Source organism: Protopterus annectens, chromosome 6.part0, assembly GCF_019279795.1.
Source record: "Protopterus annectens isolate FY-2018-M chromosome 6.part0, PAN1.0, whole genome shotgun sequence".
Lineage (NCBI taxonomy): Eukaryota > Metazoa > Chordata > Ceratodontiformes > Protopteridae > Protopterus > Protopterus annectens.
The window spans coordinates 273,412,877-273,432,207 of NC_056737.1; positions in this window are offsets into that span (position 1 = coordinate 273,412,877).

Sequence of the window (19,331 nt, forward strand, 5' to 3'; positions counted from 1 at the left end):
CCAAAGGATGCTCTACCCCTGGCAAGAAGATCCAGTTTGTAATGGGAAATAAAGGTATGCGACAAAGACCAGATAGCAGAACAAATATCATCAACAGGAACCCTGGACCAAAAGGCTACAGAATTAGAGACTGTTCTGGTAGAATCCACCTAGACAGGGCCTAGTGGGGAAAATCCTTTGGACTGACAGGCCAAAGAAATACACTTAGAAATCCAGTAAGCAATAGTAACTTTAGAAACATGCTTTCCTAAATGAGGCTTAGAGAATGAAACAAACAGCTGATCCGATTTTCACAAATCTTTGGTTCTATGCAGATAGAAATGCAACTGCCTGTGTACATCAAGTAGATGTAATTTGTACACCCTCTTATTTTGGAAATTTGGGAAGAACATTGGCAAATTAATAACCTGGTTAATATTCAATTCAGAAACCACCTTCAGCAAGAAGGATGGGTTTGTCCAAAGGGACACTGTCTTTATGAAAGACAAACTAAGGAGGCTTAATAGCTAATGTCTGAAGTTCAGAAACCCTCTTGGCCGAGGTAATAGCCACCAAAAAGGCCATCTTCCATGATAAAAACTGCAAATCAACTGAAGCAGCTGGTTCAAATGGGGGAGAAACCAGGGCCTGTAACACAAAGGTTAGATCCCAAGGAGGAGTGGGGTCCTTAAATGGAGGCCGGAGAAGAAAGATACCATTCAAGAAGTCCATACAGAGCTTTGACGAAGCAAAGGAAACTAAATTTTCACCCAAATGGAAATTAGAAATGGCCACCACCTGAACTTTAACAGTAGAAAAACTAGTGCCATTATTAAAAAACTGTTAAAAAATCCAGAATGGTAGGGACTGGCACCGTAAAGGGATCCAGGGCATGCTGAGAAGTCCAGGTTGAAAAAGTTTTCATTTGCTAGAGTAGATCTTCCTGGTAGACGTCTTGTGGGATGTAATCAGGATCTTTTTGACAAGAGAAGAGAGCCCCAGAATCCTGGCTATCATGGAAACTGGAGCAGCCAAGCGGTGAGCTTCAGGCTGGCTAAATCTCAGAGAGGAACCCCTGACGGGTGTGTGAGTAGATCTGGAAGCAGATCCAGAGTCCAGAGAGGACACACTAGATTAGCCCACAGAGTGGGGAACCAAACTTGACGAGACCAGAATGGGGCAATGAGGATGACTGAGCTCCCCAGCTGTCATGCTTTCTGGATAAACTTGGGAATCAGAGGTAGAGGAGGATAAGCATACAATAGACTGGAGGGCCAAGCATGGACTAGAGCATCTCTGGGTGACTCCCCTGGAGGGGGGGATCAGAGCAAAATACTCACTGCACTTCATATTGGAAGGAGAGGCAAAGAGATCACAGCAAGGATGACCCTACCTTAGGAAGATCCTGTCCGCTACTGACAGATTCAGAGACCACTCATAGGGCATCAGAATAGATCTGCTGAGCCTGTTCACTAGAATGTTGGACTTCCCCAGAATGTGCATTGCCACTAGAAAACAGTCGTTGGAGATCACCCACTCCCACAATCTCATGGCCTCATGACAGAAGGAGGTAAGATCTGGTTCCTCTGTCTGTTGATGTACCAGACCACAGACATATTGTCTGTCTGGATGGCAATCATCCTGGTAGGAAGAAAGACATGGACAGCTTGCAATGCCAAAAGCACCGCCCTCATCTCAAGGACATTGATATGCAGGCTGGTCTCCAGGAAAGACCACGTGTCTTGGACCATCCTTCCCATGCAATAGCCCCCTACCCAAGCTGGGAGGCATCCATAGTCACTGTGATTGCAGGGGAAGGAAGAACAAAATTGTGGCCAGGAAGAAGGTCCGGGGATTGAAGCCACCATAGAAGAGAGTCCCGGCAAACTGAAGACTACCAAATAGGATGTGACAAGGGGAGATCGAAAAAGGACCTTTGAACCACTAAGGTCCACTGACGAACCCTCATGTGGAGGTGTGCTGTTGGGAGAAGGGTGATCATGGTTGACATGGACCGAAGTGCTAGAAGAACAATACCTGCCAGGGGAAGCTGGGTCTGAATTTTATATATGTGATGATGAAGCGATAATAACCTGTCTGAGGGCAGAAACACCTTACCCTGTGTAGTATCCAACCATGCCCTGATGAAGTCCGATATCTGAACAGGTGCAAGTTGTGACTTGGCAAGATTTATCGTGATGCCCAGGGATGGAGCTAGATGGAGAAGGCAATCCCAGGCCTGAATCACTTGATGCCTTGAGGGAGCAGAAAGGAGCCAATAGTCCAGGTAAGGAAAGTCCTGAAACTCCTGCAGTTGCAGATGAGCCTCCCCTACCCCCGGGGATGGTGGTGAGTCCAAAGAGGAGCACACTGAACTGAAAATGATTGGCTCCCAGCCAGAAGTGAAGGAACCATCAGCAGCATCTGTTCATCTTGTTGTGATAGTACACATCCTGAAGGTCCACAGAGCACATCCAGTCATTCATCTGCAGGAAGGGAAGAATGGACTGAAGGGTGACCATCTGATACTTTGTCATGGCAATGGACAGGTTCATGCAACATATTGGACCTGGTCATCACCAACATGGGCGACCAATGTTCCACACCGGAGGTCAACCCCTCGCTGGTTAGATCTGACCATAAACTAATCACTCTGGATATCCACATTCTGCCACCACCCCCGGTCAAAGAAACCACTGTGAAAAACTTTTCAAAAGCAAACTTCACGTTACTTAAGACCAAGGTGGGAAGTTTCAAAGCCCCCATGCTAAAGGATAATGCTGTCCAAGCTGCAAAGTCCTTTACTAATGCACTCTACAGGCACCTACAAGAATGCATGGATTGTGCTATCCCAAACAAAACCAAGACTCACTCCTCCAAGAAAAGGAAACCAGTCTGGTGGACCACTGTCATAAACAAGCTATACAATAGAAGGAGGAAACTAGTACAGAAAAAGAGTAAAATCCCAAGAAGGGAAGACATCACTGATCAGTATCAGCAAGAAACTACGTTCGCTCATAAAATCATCCAAGGTTAGCTTTGAAAGAAAAATTGCCATGGACTCCAAAGATAACCACAAGGCATTCTTTAGCTATGTCAAGAATCTAAGTGGCAATTCTCAGATCTGCTTGGAGTTAGTGCAGAATGACACAAAATACACTGAACCGACGGATATAGCCAACATCCTGGCAGACAGGTTCAGTGCAAACTTCACCCCCCCTCTCACCCCCAAAAGGGCCCATAAGTATACCAGAAGAATGTAATGCCCCTGAAATCACAGACACCCAGGTTAAAACAGCTCTCTCCAAAGCCAAAAACAGTGTCCCAGGCTGCATCCTACACGAGCTCAAAGATGAACTAACCCCTCACCTAAACACACTGTTTAAACTCAGCCTCTCCACAGGCTATGTGCCCACAGAGTGGAGCACAGCAGCGGTTATTCCACTCCACAAAGGTGGAGCCACAACAGACCCAAGGAACTATCGCCCTATAAGCCTGACTAGTTTGGTCTGCAAAGCTATGGAGCACATCATCGTGGATCTCACTAATAGAGACATTGGAAACCTTCAAACACTGGACCTTACCCAGTTCGGCTTTGTTAAGGGCAGATCATGCCTCCTAAACCTGGTGGACTTCTTTGAAACAGCTACCAAGGCTATAGATAAGGGAAAAGTGGTCCACACAGCCTACCTAGACCTTGCAAAGGTCTTCAACACCATTCCCCACTCAGGTATTATAGACAAGCTCACCAGCCTGAACATGAACCCCCTACATCACAAGATGGGTTGCCAACTGGCTCACGGACAGAACCCACATGGTAAGAGTTACGGGAGCTAGGTCTGACTCCAAACCGGTTACAAGTGGTGTTCCCCAGGGCTCAGTCCTAAGACCCCTCCTGTTCGGCATATACTTCTCAGAGGTACAGGCAAGCACAGGAGGACTATGGCTGACAAAGTTTGCAGATGACTGCAAACTATGGGCTATAATTGACTCTCCAGCTGACACAGACATCCTCCTAAAGGGTCTCACTGAGACAGATACCTGGTGTCAAAACCATGGCCTCAAGCTAAATGCCAAAAAGTGCATAGTCATCCCCTTTGGAAAAAACAAAGTACCCACAAACTACCACATAGGTGGCAGCCCCCTAAATACGGAAGACGTAATAAGGGATCTGGGGACCCAAGTAGATAGTAACCTCTCCTTTGATAATCACATTGCCAAAGTGGTTAGAAAATCCTTCTGTGTGGCCCACCTAATCACAAAAGGGTTTGCATCCAAATTGAAAGAGGTCATTGGACCCCTCTATGCATCACTCATCAGACCCATCATAGAGTACAATGCCCCATTTGGGATGTACCTTACAAGACACCTGCAACAACTGGAAGGACCAGAGAAGTACCTCACCAAGAGGATCACTGGCCTCAAGCAGATGCCCTATGCAACTTGACTGAAGAAACTCCAGCTGTACTCGGTTGCATACCGTCTACTCAGAGGTGATCTCTGCCTGACATACAAGTCCATGTCCAACCCAGAAATTGATGGACATGCTCCACCTAAAGAAAATCATATCCCCTCGAGCCACACGTCCAGGGATCTAAACCTCACCACAACAATAAATAGGACATGCTGGAGGGATAGATTCCTGTCCCAGAGACTTCCCATGCTCTGGAACAGGATTCCAATCTACATTAGGCAGAGCTCCTCGCTAACCCTCTTCAAGAGAAACCTTGACGAGTGGATGGGAAACAGAAAGTTTACCCCAGGGATCACTTCAATGGCTCTGCTGAACAGAGGCACAGGGAACTAATCTAAGGGGGCAGCGAAAGCCAACACATTCTGGCTAGGCTTATAAATGCCTTCGGGCAGATAGCCTAGTACCTACCTATGAACCTATAAGAGGAAAAGAGGAAGGCCTAAGATAAGGTTTACAGATGTGGTGAGAGAGGACATGCAGGTGGTTGGTGTGACAGAGCAAGATGCAGAGGACAGGAAGAAATGGAAACAGATGATCCGCTGTGGCGACCCTTAATGAGAACAGCTGAAAGAAAAAGAAGAAGTTAAATTACGAGTCTGTGCAATGTATTTATGTTCTTCAGTTTCCTGATCTGCTAATAATTATTGGTATTTATTTGCTTATTTTGCTAGAAAGGAACTTTTGTAATGTTTGGTGGGATGGTAACAACACATCTTAAAGGAATATATAGCCTTCTTAAGCCTAAGATCATCGTGAATTGTTTCCAAAGCAACCCCATGTTTTTTTTTTGTGTGTGTATCTTTATGTGGTGTATCTATGATGTGTACTTTGTTAATGTCATCATGATAAGATGTGTTTGGTTATCTTAGTAGTAACTGAATATCTTTATAATGTTTGGTTTCTACCACAGACAATATGAGCTCTGAAAAAAAAATGTTAGGTAAAACTGATGCCTATAATATGTGTAATAAATTCTCCTTGTATCAGACGTGAAAACACTAGAAAATATATATATATTTCTTTCATTTGTAAGATGCAATGGCTAAAAAGGTGAGCTTTGAAACTGCTCAAGTCCTTCTTCGGAAGTGTGCTGCAGTGGAAAATGAGGACAGCACTACAGTCTTGGGTTTGTGTTGTGACATTTTGAATTATGAGGTATAGTCATAGTCAGCTTTAGACACCAGTGAACCCTGAGGTCGCTGGGGGACCCCAACTGCAGCAAGTTGTCTTATCTTGATATTTTGTAACATGTCTGTCAAACCAACAAAAGCTAGTACAGCAGTCTTGTATGCTTAATAAACCAGATGGGTAATAACTTATTTGTTTCTCCTTTAAAATTCAAAGACATCTTTGGTTACAGTAACAGGCTTCACAATTCCAATAAAAGTTTTACCACTGACATAGGGCTCCTGGCTTAGTTAAACCCTGCTGGTGGACATTCACTCCAGTAAAAGTAACAGCACAGCTAACTTTATGTACCTGCAACATCTGTGGCTGCAGGGGGGGTGCTTAATCATCCTTGATTATGTGGGAGGACCCCACAAAAGCTGCTGCTGCTGGTTGGGGAAAATGAGGAGAAAATGTATTAATTTCCTTGTTATTTGCTTTAACCTGAACAGGGCTGTGATATGACCCTGTTAGGATAAAGCTGGTAACAAACATGAACAAGGTAAGCATTAAAGAAATCAGCAGTCCAGAGTGAATCAGTGCAAAACTTGGATTTTAAGAAGAGCTGATGCTTCCAATCTACAAGGATGATTTTCTTTATCACGGAGTTTTATAAATACTGGCACAACACCAGATACTATAACTTTCAACTTATTTGCTGAAGAATTCAGTGCAAAGCCAAAAATAATAGCAGAATAAAGGCTCAAAATCAAGAACACATTTTAATTACTCTAATTCACTTAAAAGTTAACAGAATAACATCTTTTGCATCAACATGCATTTTTTGGACAATAAGAAATATAAAACTCTGATGTTTGGATTTACTGACTGTAATCCTGAATGATTTACCAGGAAATCAAACTTTTTTGAAAGACAGAGCAACATTATAAGCAAAATATATATATATATGTGTGTGTGTGTATTTCAGTAAACAAACACAATACTGCTAGCTAGCCACATATGCAACTCTGTGAGTAACTAACACAGACACACACACAATAACAATTAACTCTATATTTTAAAGAAATAAGGTATAACATGCATTATATGGCATCTAGCCTCTCAGAATTTCTGGAGACCTGGCAGATCCTACACACCAGGCTGCATAAGTGGATTTTCATACAAGTTTAGTACAGGTCTTTGCCATGGACCCCTTCTAGTGTAAAACTGGCCTCATTCAATTGCTTGCATGGAAACATTGTGATCATCACATCTTTAACTTTCCTGACAAATTTTTGATGCATGCACAGAAGGTGGTTATATATATGAGGTCTGGGGACAGTGTGGTCATTATGTCTGGGTGGGGTAACATGGCAGGGATGAGGTAGCATGGACGATGGGGGGCAGCAGTACTAGATCTTAGAGTACAAACTAGAAAAAGCTGTCTATGTCACTGGACAGTTGTTTAATACACCTCAACTTGCAACTTCTTCAATTGATTGCCTTGATAACAGAATTTTGATAACATTTAAGCATTTTTTTCAGAAGAAGTGCAGCAGACATTGAAATTTGCTTCAAAACCTGCTACTAGGAAACTGTATATGTGGAAAAAATGTACTAGTTGGTGCCATTCCAAGAACTAAGACCCTTTTAAGGCCTGGCTGCCTCTGGTTCTTGATTATTTGTGAGAGTTGCTGTCCTCTGGCCTTTCTTATTTCTCTATCAAAGTTCATTTTCAATTATTTTAGTTTGCCTGCCCTTGGATCCTCCCCTTTCTACCTGTCCTTAAGTCATGCAGTTTTGAAAGTTTTTTTTTGCAAATGTCCACCTAGAAAACAGATGGCTCCTCCTTCTTGGGATCTTAACTTTGTGCTTGAAAAACTTACTCTGTCTATTAGAGCCAGCTTATCAGATTTGAGGTTCTTAACATGGAAGACTGTTTTGCTCATTGCTCTGACTTGGGCTAAAAGAGCATCTGGGTTGTAAGCTGTTACGGTGAGTGAACCCTACCTCATTTTAATAAGGACAGGGTTTCAATAAAAACTAATCCTAAACTGGTCTCAGAGTTTACACTGAGCAATCTATTACTATCCCTGTATTTGTTTCTAAGCCCAAATATAGGTGAAAAAGCTCTTCATACTCTGGATGTACACAGGTAGCCCAGATACTACCTAGAAAACACTGAGACATTCAAGAAAGCTGATTAGCTATTGTCTCCTTTGAAAGTAAGAAAAAAGGACAACCAGTGACAAAGCAAGACAATTTCTAGATGGCTTTCTCATGCTGTTTCTTTTTGCTACTCTTCCATAACAAGCCACTTCCAGACAGGGTTAGGACCCATTTGATCAGGGATTTGGCTTCTGTGGAGACTTTATGGAAAAGGGTTGAATAAGTATTTTAGAGGCTGCAAATTGGTCCTCTGTACTTAAATTTAAAGCAATACAAACTGGATTCCTTTTCCAGGTCCAGAAAGTACAGTTGTGTACACTTACCATAAATGTAGTTATTCGAGTTTATTCACTGTTGCAGTCATCACTTGTGGGTTATCCCTGCTGGGTAGCCCTCAGTCGGCCCAAATACCAGAGTCAAGCTTTTCCCCTGTGCCAGCTGCTGTCACCTGTGGACTGACGTCAGGTCGACAGTGGTATAAAGGAGAGCAACCGGCACCATTACATCAGTTTTTCTTGCCATAACCTGTCGGAGCCCGTTGAAGGAAATGTTTTAAAGAGCCTCTGGTGGCCCAAGGCCACAAGAATGACAGTTAATCTCCAAAAAGGATAAGATTAAGGGGGAAGGTGGGAGGGAAAATAGGACTGCAACAGTGAATACACTCGAACATCTACATTTATGGTAAGTGTACACAACTGTACTATGTTCTTCGTGTTTCACTGTTGCAGTCATCACCTGTGGGAGGATTCCCAAAACTGAGGACAGGGATAGTAGGATTAGTAAGAGACCTAGGAATGGGCCAGCATGCCCTGCAGAACTGTAGAGGCAAAGCCTGCCTGATCCCTGGGGAACAGAGGCAGGCAGTAGTGTTGGTGAAGGTGTGGACTGAGGTCCAAGTGGCAGCTTCCAGGATGTCCCTGGTGGGTACTCCTCTAAGAAAGGCAGTGGAAGTAGAGGCTGCCCTAGTGGAATGTGTTCTGATAGATTTAGGAGGAGCTTTTCTGTGAAAAGTGTAGCAGAATTGTATGCAGTGATAAAGCCATTTTGAAATGGTCTGTTTGGTGATAGGCTTCCCCTCTTTCCCTGGGGCGAAGCCAACCAACAGTTGATCTGTCCTCCTAATGGACTTTGTTTTGTTCAGGTAGTATCTTAACTGTCTGTGCACATCCAGTGTGTGCAGAATTCTCTCCCCTTTATTCTGAGGGTTTGGGAAAAAAAGGTGGGGAGATGTATAGCCTGGTTTAGGGTCACATCAGATACTACCTTTGGCATGAATGAGGGATTAGTCCTGAGAGACACCCTGTCTGCATGCAAGATAATGATGGGTTCAGTGGCCATGACTGCTTGAAGTTCTGACACCCTCCTAGCTGAAGTAATAGCCAAGAGGAAGGCAGTTTTCTAGGAAAGGTGTTTTAGGTCTGCTGATGCAACTGGTTCGAAGGGAGGCAGCGTCAGTTTTTCTAAGACATAGTTCAGGTCCCAGACTGGAATTTGTGCCCTTCTAGGGGGGCCTAATGTTAGATACACCTCTGAGGAATTGCTTAATAAAAGGGTGAGAGAAGATAGGCTGTTCAGCATGAAAATGTGCTGAAATGGCTGAGGTGCGGATTTTAATGGAGGAAAAGGAGAGGCCCTTGTTAAGTAGCTCCTCTAGGTGGTCCAGAATAAGCGGGAGGAACGGCTGGGAGCTGCTGTGACCTTTTCCTTGGCACCAGGAGTTAAACCTTTTCCATTTCTCTGAGTAAGATTTCCTGGTGCTGGGCCTTCTGGCTTCCTTAATAATGTCTAGGACCTGCTTGCTCAACTGTGGGTTATCCCCAGTCCCTGGGGGATAAGCCATGCAGAAAGTTTGAGTGTGCAGGTTTGGATGCAGAATCTCCCCTCTGGCTTGCGTCAGGAGGTCTGCAATTAATGGCAGGGGCCTGTAAGGCTCCTTGGTCAGGCTGAGCAGCAAGGAATACCAATGTTGCCTGGGCCAATCTGGTACTATAAGGATGGCTTTTGGTCCTTCCTGCCTTATTTTGAGCAGTACCCTTGGAAGTAAGGGCAGGGGGGATGCATAAATGAAGAGATTGGTCCACTTGAATGAGAGAGCATCCACTTTCCAAGCTAGGGGGTGGAACTACCTGGTGCAGGATTTGTGCAGCTGCTTGTTGTGTTGTGAGGTGAAGAGGTCCACCTCTGGTGTTCCCAAGGCCTGGGTGATTTGGAGGAATGTCTCTTTTTGGAGCTTCCACTAGTGGGGGGGGGGTCTAAGTAAGCAGTTTTTGCTTAGATGGTCTGCTAGGGCGTTTACTCCTGGGAAGTACTGGGATATCCGGTGTAGGTCCATGGAGGAGGCTGTCTGCCAGAGGATCATGGCTACTTGGCAGAGAGGGTAGGAGTGCCCCCCACTTGTTGATGTACCTCCTGACTGTGGTATTGTCTGTTTTTATGAGGAGTCCACCTGACTTTAGGTGGTCTGGGAAGGATGGGATAGCCTTGTGAACTGCCATCATTTCCTTTAAGTTGATGTGCCAATGAAGGTGCCTAAGTCCCAAGAGCCTTGGGTGCACCATGTATCTAAATGGGTGACCCAAGCTAGGTCTGAGGCATCTGTCATGATAGTCTGTCCTTTTGGTAGGTAGGCGAAGGGAAGGCCCTTGTTTTGAGTGCAGGCCTTGCCCACCAAAGAAACTCGTTCCTTATACATGGAATGAGGGGGAGAGTGGTCTCCATAGATTGAATGTTGGCACCAAAGGTTCTTTAGGTACCACTGGAGTTTCCTCATGTGCAGCCTGGCCAGGAGAATCATTAGAATGCAGGATGACATGTAACCCAGTGCTTGCAGAATTTTCGTTGCTGTGAGTTTTTTTCTGAGAGCTAATTGGGAGAAGTAATTTGGCAGAAAACATTCTTTTTCTGGTGAGAGGAAGGCTGTTAGGGAGGCTGTGTCCAGGAGTGTGCACAAGAAGGTGATAGGCCTGTAGGGGGTTAAGTTTGACTTTTTCCAGTTGACAGTGATCCCTAGAGAGGTTAGGGTTGTTTGTACAAAGAGCAGATCCTGTAGTAACTTCTCTTTGTTGTCTGCTTGGATTAGGCAGTCATCCAGAGAAGGGTAAATCTGAATGTTTTGCTGTCTGCACAAGGCAACCATTTGGGCCAGATATTTTGTGAAGACCCTGGGAGCCGTAGATAAGCCAAAGGGTAGTGCAGAGAACTGAAAGTGTTGTGAACCTGCTCTGTAGTGTAGGTATTTTCTGCAGGACTCCCCTTTTGGGTATATGAAGGTAGGCATCCTTCAGGTCTAGAGTGGATAGCCATGCATTTTTGCACAGCATAGGTAAAAGTTTTTGGAGTTAGCATTTTGAATTTTGGGACCTCTCGGAAGGTTTTTAGAATGGACAAGTTGAGGATGGGTCACCAAGTGCATTCTTTTCTTGGCACTAGGAACAGTCTGGAGTAAAAACCTTTTCCTACTTGCTTCTGTGCCACAGGCTCCAATGCCCCTTGAGCATGGAGTATGTGCACTTGTTTTAAATACTTCTGTCCACTGATCTGGAGGTAGATTTGGGTAACCTGTTAAGGTTGGGACTTGTTGGAAGGTAAATCTGTAGCCTTCCTCTTAACCTCTGATGGGAGGGGGGAGTGGGAGTTATTGCATGTTCTTACAGTAGTGAGTGGACTTAGAACTCCCTGGTGTGGGAGTGGTGGAGGGCCACTGCTTAGTTCTTTGCTGGCCTTGGTTTTGTGGTCTAATTTGTCCATCCATGCAAGGCCTCCCTTAAACCTGTCTATTGGGGACTGGGAAAGACCAGTGCTTAGAGGGCAAGTTTCTTCTGAATCTGGGAGGTTGAAGTTGGAGGAAGTATTTTACTGTTTGCATAGATTTAGCTTTATTTTCCATCTTTTTGATAACGTCCTCTGCTTTTGATCCAAACAAGTGGTCTTTATCCAGGAGGCATCAAGTAGTTTTTATTTTACATGATCAGGCAGTGGCTGTTCTTTTAGTCGTGCATGCCTCCTAATGACTGAACCTGCCACAGTGGCTCTACTTGAGGCTTCTAGGGCATTGAATCCACACTGCAGGGAGTATTTAGCTATTTGAGAAGTAGAGTGCAGAAGATCTGCTAACTCTTTGGAAGTATTAGTGTCAGGTAAAGATGAAATTTTTTGTTTCATAAGTTCCAAGGTGTGCTGTTGATAATTTAGCATATGGAAATGGCAGTTAAGAGTTCTAATAGCCAAGGTTGTGGAGGTGTACACTTTCTTACCCATTCTGTCCAGAACTTGAGTCCTTGTCAGAGGGAATTGGGTTTTTAGATGAGCTAGCCTTGGCCCCCTGTGTGATGACCTCTGGGTCTGCTTCAGGGTTTTTAAACAAGTACTTATGTGAATCAGGCATCCTGTAGTACCTGTCAGGTTTTCTAGGAGCAGGGGGGTGGGGCATCAGTAGTGAGGCTAGATTCATGAGGGATGGCCAAGGGTCTGTGCTGAGGAAGATCTAGAAACTCTCTTAGTCTTTTCTTAGAATGAGGATAATCTTGGGCTTCCCAGAGGAAATGCTCTCAGAGTGTTCAGGGTTTCCCCAAATGAAAGATCCTTGGGGGGGGGGGGGGGGACAGAAGGAATGGATTCCTCTGCATCAGAATCCTCAAAGGAGGTGACAGGTTGTTGTTCCTCATCTGAATCAAGGTAATCTGAAATTTCAGAATCCGGTTCTGTGTGAACTTCAGGGGAAGTATCCCTTTTTCTTTTAGAAGGAGTGGTATGGCTATCCCTCATGAAGGTGATGAGGTCCTCAGCCATTTTCAGTAACTGTCTGAAGTGGTGGAGGAGTAAGATGGTGACTAGAGACTGCTTTATTTGGGGTGGTCTTGCTTTTAGACTTCAGTAAATCCATTTGTCATTGGGATGTGAGGTGAAGATGTCGGTTTTTGCCTTGAATCGGTTGTGCGAAGAACCTCCTTGGAAGCTGGTGCCTGCATAGCAGCTCTGGAGTCAACCAAAGCGGAGATAACTGAGGGATCGGATGATGAAGCATTCCCCAGCGGCATACCAAACTCCAAAAGGGTCTTGGTAGAGAGGTCTGCGAAGGAAACGAGTCAGGCATCAGGGGCTGCAAATGCACCTCACTATATTCATAAAAACTAATAACTTGCCTCTGGGATGCATCGTCTGAAGGCTTAAGTTTGTGTGGTCTGTCCCGTTCTTTATCTTTTCATTTTTTGGGAATATTCACAGACTGCTGACCGATGGATACCATTTCGTAATGCAAGGAACTACTTTGGAAATGCCTGGCTACTAATTCAGCTCTATGGCGAATAGTCCTTGAATTGGAAAGTGTGCAGAACCGACAACGGGGGATGTCTGGTCTGGGCCTAAACAAGTAACGCACAAGGTAAGGAAGTCTCAGTGTGGTATTTGTTTTCCACAGCGGAGACAATTATTGACTTTTTTGGACATCGGTTAGTGCAAGAAAAAGGTCCCCAATGGGGTACTTAGCTTTAGTCGTTTTCAGATTCAATTTCTACTCTGGCAACAAGCAACCAGCACACATGCAAACTGCTTTTGCTTCGGGCTCTACAGCAAGAAAGACTGATGTAATGGCACCAGCTGCTCTTCTTTATACCACTAATGACCTGACATTAGCCAACAAGTGACAGCAGCTGGTGCAGGGGAAAAGCTTGACTCTGGTATTCAGGCCAACCGAGGGCTATCCAGCAGGGATAACCCACAAGTGATGACTGCAACAGTGAAACACGAAGAACATCAGGTTTTCCTAGGACCATTCTTCACAAACTCCTGGATTCTTAATTTACTTCCTCCACCCATTGTAATTTGTAAGCCATGTAGCCAAACAGCTTAGGCTACTGCAACAGTGATCTAATGATGAACATAGTACAGTTGTACAGGTAAACTTTTAGGTTCATAGGTTGATAGGGATGATACTAGGCTATTGGCCCAGAGACCCTTATAAGCCTAGCCAAGAATTTTGTCCATGTTCCCACAAAGTCAGCACATTTCCCCTGTCCAGCAGGGACACAGGTGGGATCCCAGGGGTTTATTTTCTGTTTCCCACCCAGTTGTTCAGGTTTCTCTTAAAGAGGGCTAGACAGGTAATATGCTTGACATGGAGAGGGAGTCTACTCCATAGATGGGAGGAGTCTTTGGGACAGAAATCTATTCCGTCGACAAGTTCTATTAATGTCACAGTCCGGGTTGAGGCCTTGCATTCGGGTTGCATGAATGGAGTTTGACCTATGGATATGCAGCAACTTCATTAATGCTGGGTCTGAGATGACCTTGTATGCCAGACACAGGTCACTTCTAAGTAGTCTGTATGAGACTGAGTAGAGGGACAGGGCTTTTAGCCTATCAGTATAGGACAGGTGTTTGAGACCCTGGATTTCTCTGCATTTTACTGTTTTACTACAACAGTAGACATTCTAATAGATCATTGGTGCTGTAGCTTCCCCCCAGCCTCCTCCTTTTTGTGATTTTTTTGTACAGCCAAGGTAAGGATGTATACAATATATTTCCTAGTATTTTTTACTTTCAGGATTATTGGCTCCCTTCTTGGTGCAAGAAGGCTCTGAAGCTTTTGGTGTCCTGATTTTTAATATGGAGCTCTGCTTGAGCTTCTGACAGAGCATGTGAAGGGTGCCCTTAAGTTTAGAAAGTTGGCCAGTTTGTATGGGTAAGGCCCAAAAAGATTAGACTACCAGTTACAATTGGGATCTATTAAAGCATCTACTGTTATGGGGAAATTTACTTGCATAACTGTACTTTCATTCTTTACAGAGTCCAATACAGCATTGCATATCTGTTAATCAATCCATCCATCACTCAGTCCACGCCAGATTTTCAAGATAAGTACCATTGGGAACATTTCCTTGTTTTTTTTTTTTTATTTTTGTTTTAGTCTACTGTACTATAGATGCCAGGAAAAAATACTATTTTGAGTGTGGAAAACAGATTACCCACCAGGATTTCCATCCTCATTGTTTGTTTTGTCTGAGTTTGGAGCATGATAAACCCAACTGTTCCTAGTGTTTGTAGTGGATTTTGTGTACTGTGGCCTATGTTTCCTATGGCATCCACTGGACCATCTGTAGTTCTCACATGCAAAAGAAGCAGCATCCCAGAGATGGGCATGCTAGAGAAGTTGAAAACTTGGTCCCACTTTCAGATAGCCCTCCTAGGCTCGACTGTGACAAAGATGATGAGACAGCTTTGTAGAGTTCATTGCTGACATCATCTGCTACTGCAGCCTCTGGCAACACCTCTAGGGAGGCCGCAATACCTGGCATAGTACTATCATTCACTCAAGTGAGCACCTCCAGGTGTCAGCTGGAACTAGAACTGCTGGGCCAGCACTGGGAACTGCGACCTGAATCCTCATTAAAAAAAGGGGTTGGTAGAACCCCCTACACTTCTATCTGTGATAAGTCTGAGTCATGGGATTCAGGTTGTGGTAGCCAGCCTGTGACCTGAGCCCTAAATACTTAAAGCCACACCCAAGTACAAGCCCAAACCTGTAAAGACCAAGAGGTATGTCATCAGCTGCATAGAACTCAGCCACAAACTTCACATGTCTACATCATCCTCATTATGAGCCTTTTCCCCATATTCTACGTCGGACAGGGTGTTATATCAACTGTCACTACCTCTCTCCATTCAATGCCACTCTCCTACCTTCTTAGCATGCCTGAATCTCACAGGTCTTCTCTCACACAATCCAGCCATCTCTTTGCTGGACAGCCTCATTTCCTCTTGCCTTCTTCCTGTCTGTCCCAAATCATCTTCACCAGATTGTCTTCTACTTTCCCACATATGTGCCAGTGTAATCTGTTCTCTTTGACCTTCTCTGCAAATGGAGCTACTCTGGCTTCTGCTCTAATGTCCTCATATCTTTGTCTGTCCGGCAGCATGCATCCTATCACCTATCTTAAACAGTTAATCTCCAGCACCTCTAGCTTTCTCAACCGCTCAAGTTTCTGTACCATAAAGTAGTATTTGTCGCACCAGTGTTTTGTACATCTTGCTTTACAACTTACTTTCTTTTGCAAAGGTATGAGACCTGATCTCCCAAAGAAGGGGCAGCCACTATGCCCCTTTGAACAGTACAATCTGAGCATGTTTCAAAAATGTTGTACCAGCGACTGACAGTTTCTTTTTGTGGGAAGCACCTAAGAAATTTATATGACCAAGTCAAGAAACCCACTGGTCTTCATGATGGTCACCCATAAAGAACTACTTTTCATAGAGAGCAATAGAAAGTAGGACAGTGACTGCTGAGATGTCAGAACTGGTCTATTGGGAAATTTGGCTGATACATCTGGAAGAAGGTGTAAAGACTTTACAACCCGTGGGAACCTTCCTCAGTCTATGAGGGAGTTTTTCTTCATGGGGGTGGCCTGGAAGAAGGTATGAAATGCAGAACAGTCAAAGAGACCCACAGACATAATAAAGATAGGCTTTCTATTCTGTATGCCATCAACCAGACTCTGTAGAAGCTGGATGAAAAAGCCCCCCTCCCCCACCCCACAAAAAAAAGATCACATCCAGGATGATCAGCCTGACATTTTCCCTGAGGAAGGAAAGTCTGTCATGCCATTCTACTCAAACAAATATCTAGGCCTGGTACCTGCGCTATAGCATCAGCACCATCAAAATTACAGTCTATCACACTGTACCCTACAAGGAAAGCTAAAGATATTATAATTTTAACCAGTTCCTCAAGTCCAGACTTGGGAAGGGTAGAATAATTATTCACCTAATCCACTAAGAATTGGAATCTGGAGAGAAGAAACAGACAATTAAAGAATCTATGCCACTATGTTGCAGAGTGGAACAACATCCTTTTGCCCCCTTGTCCAAAGCCTTAGCCTCTTTATCACATAACAAGATGTTGGGGTCTCTAGGGCATATATTGCACTGAACAGATCACAAAGGGTGTCCATTCTAGGATGGCTGGACAGACTCAACTTAATTCAGCTACAGACTGTGCAGAGCATCTGCCTTTTTTTTTGGACGCAATGGGAGTAGTGTATCTTAATGCTTCATGTACATCATGATTGATAACAGGCTCGGTAAGGAGTAATGAAGTAAGGCTTCTCCTTTATCCCAAACTATTTATTCAGATATTTCTAGGGGAAGGAATGCAGTCCACAGACAAAGCCAATGACAGACTTCATGAGCCCGAGTGTTTCTCCAAAGGGCAGTAAATCCAATGGGAAGCTGCAGTGGGAGATCAGCGTCCATATCTATCTGAGATGGATGGGGCTGTGGGTCCAAATAGTCCTCACACAATGCAAAGTTGGGAGAAATGAAGACCCCCTACCCTAAGTTCCAAATTAGGAATGTTTACACCTGGCTGAAAAGTATGGGGTCAAATGTGCAAGTGGGAAGTGGCACTGGTAGAAGTGAGGATGGCACAGTCCTACACTTGCCCCGATGCTGACATCAAGCCATGCTCTCTAACAGTACTCTCATGCACTTTCAAAGCTAGATCCCACCAGACAACAAAATGCCTGATGTTGAGAATCTGGCCTGTGAGCACCCTTGCATGGAAGAAATGGTACACCCTCCACTGGACAATCAAGCTGTTATAGATGAGGGGGGATACCTGTGGAAAATAATCCTTGGTCTCTTGTGCTACAAATAACCTCCAGCCAAATGAAAATTAAGGGGCCACTCTGCTAAGAGATCTCTACCTTCATGCATATTGCTGCTCTCTAACTTGGGAATGGATGGTCACTTACACACTGGAATGCACCTCTGGGCCCACCTCATCCAACAAGGAAGAAGAGGGGTGTGAACTTACCTTAATCTAGACAAGGGTGGACACAGTTACAGTCACAGAGAGCCCATCACAAGGTTAAACTTACCTCCAGGACTATGTGACTGATAGATGCAGTCTGCGAGGTTGGACTTACTTAAAGGATAGTGAGACTAATGCCTGCCCCTACTTCATCTTCTGAGGGTGCTTCAGCACACGTCTGGGGGTAGGGTAAGGGAATTTCCCAACCATCCCTCCCTGAACTCTTGTAAACCACTGCCATTTTCTGACAGGTTAAGTAGGCATGAGATTTATTTTGCATTTATGGATGGCCTGACAAAAAGTTTGGCACTTATGTCAGTGCTTTGCTACATGCTCTTCTCTCAAGCATTAGAGGGAATAACCATGCTGCTATTTAGCAGCCACATAAACACTTTTTGAAGCCTGAAACAGTTATGCCATTAAAGGGAAGTTTTTGATAAGGAATGTCAGGACTGAGACTGAAACTGCAAGCAGGAGAAAAGTGATAGGCACACTTTCCTACTTTGCTAAGTGATGTCACAGCATAAGACAACAAAAGACGGACATGCCAGCAAAATGTAGATGTTTCAAGGGAAAACAGCTTAAATGGAAAAGGGAGGAATAATATCAAAATTTCTGACCCACCGAGGACTGTTCTCCAAAGTCGATGTGAGAGGCAGTGACAGTTAAAACATTCCAGATGCTCATTAACTTACAGAAAATGACACTGTTAAACATTGAGAAGCCTTGTAAGCAAAGTCCTACTCAGTTCCACTACACTACATGTTGAGACACAATAATATGTAAGTATTTTTTTTCTGCAGAAAGTAAATACTTGACAGAGGAGTAGCTGGCTCAACCAGCGCCCTATCCAGGTCCAAGTGAAGAACATAAAAAGGACTTTTACAAACCTGCTACAGGAATGGAAACTGACCCCCATCTCGTCAAGTGAAGTGAAAAAAAAAAAAAAAATGGGATCATGTACCTGTGCAGGAGCCAATCATATCCCTTCGCTGTGCCCTGCTCCTGACCTTTTTTTTTGTTAAAAAATATTTTTTTCTTCATTTAAACTGTTTGTTAAAAAAGTAGCATGCAGTTGCTACAGTTTACATCACACACGGAGCACTACAGTGTTCAGGTTTTAGATTTTTTTTTTTTTTTACTCTTAAACTGTAACAAACTGCTTGCTGTAATTTAGACCCACTCAGGGAACACTACAGTGCTCGGGTTTCACTGCAAATGCAATACCAGCTTTTAAAGTCAGTATACTTTGGGATTGGCCGATCGCACCCCACCAAACACTTTGCGTACGAGGCAATTGCCCCTCTCGTTCCACCCTTGCTATGCTACTAATACTTGATAAGAGCTGCAAAGGTGCTATGCAAATTACACTAAACAAGCAAAGTTATCAGCATGGAAGTTATACTCACTTTTACAAACTCTGAACTGCATAAGTAATCAAAAGTTTTCTAAAACGTAAAAAAACTTCTTGCCTATATTAGCTGTCCAACATTTTATGGAATCTGCAGATAAACATAAACATGCCCCAAGCAGTGTTTATAACACCCTTCTCCAGAATACTAAGCCTCTCCACTTGAGTTCTCCAAGATGAACTCCAACTCATGATCACCAAGGCATATTAAAGGAGCTGGGGCTTCTACATCGTGATTCTCTAGAGAGTAGTTGTCTTCAGTTTTGCCTATTGCTTCAGATTTAATATTGCTGTTCTGCATATGAGATTAATTCATTTTTTCTTCAATTAATGCATGTAAAAACCTCTGCATTATAACTTCCGTTTTTGCTCATATGATGGTTTAC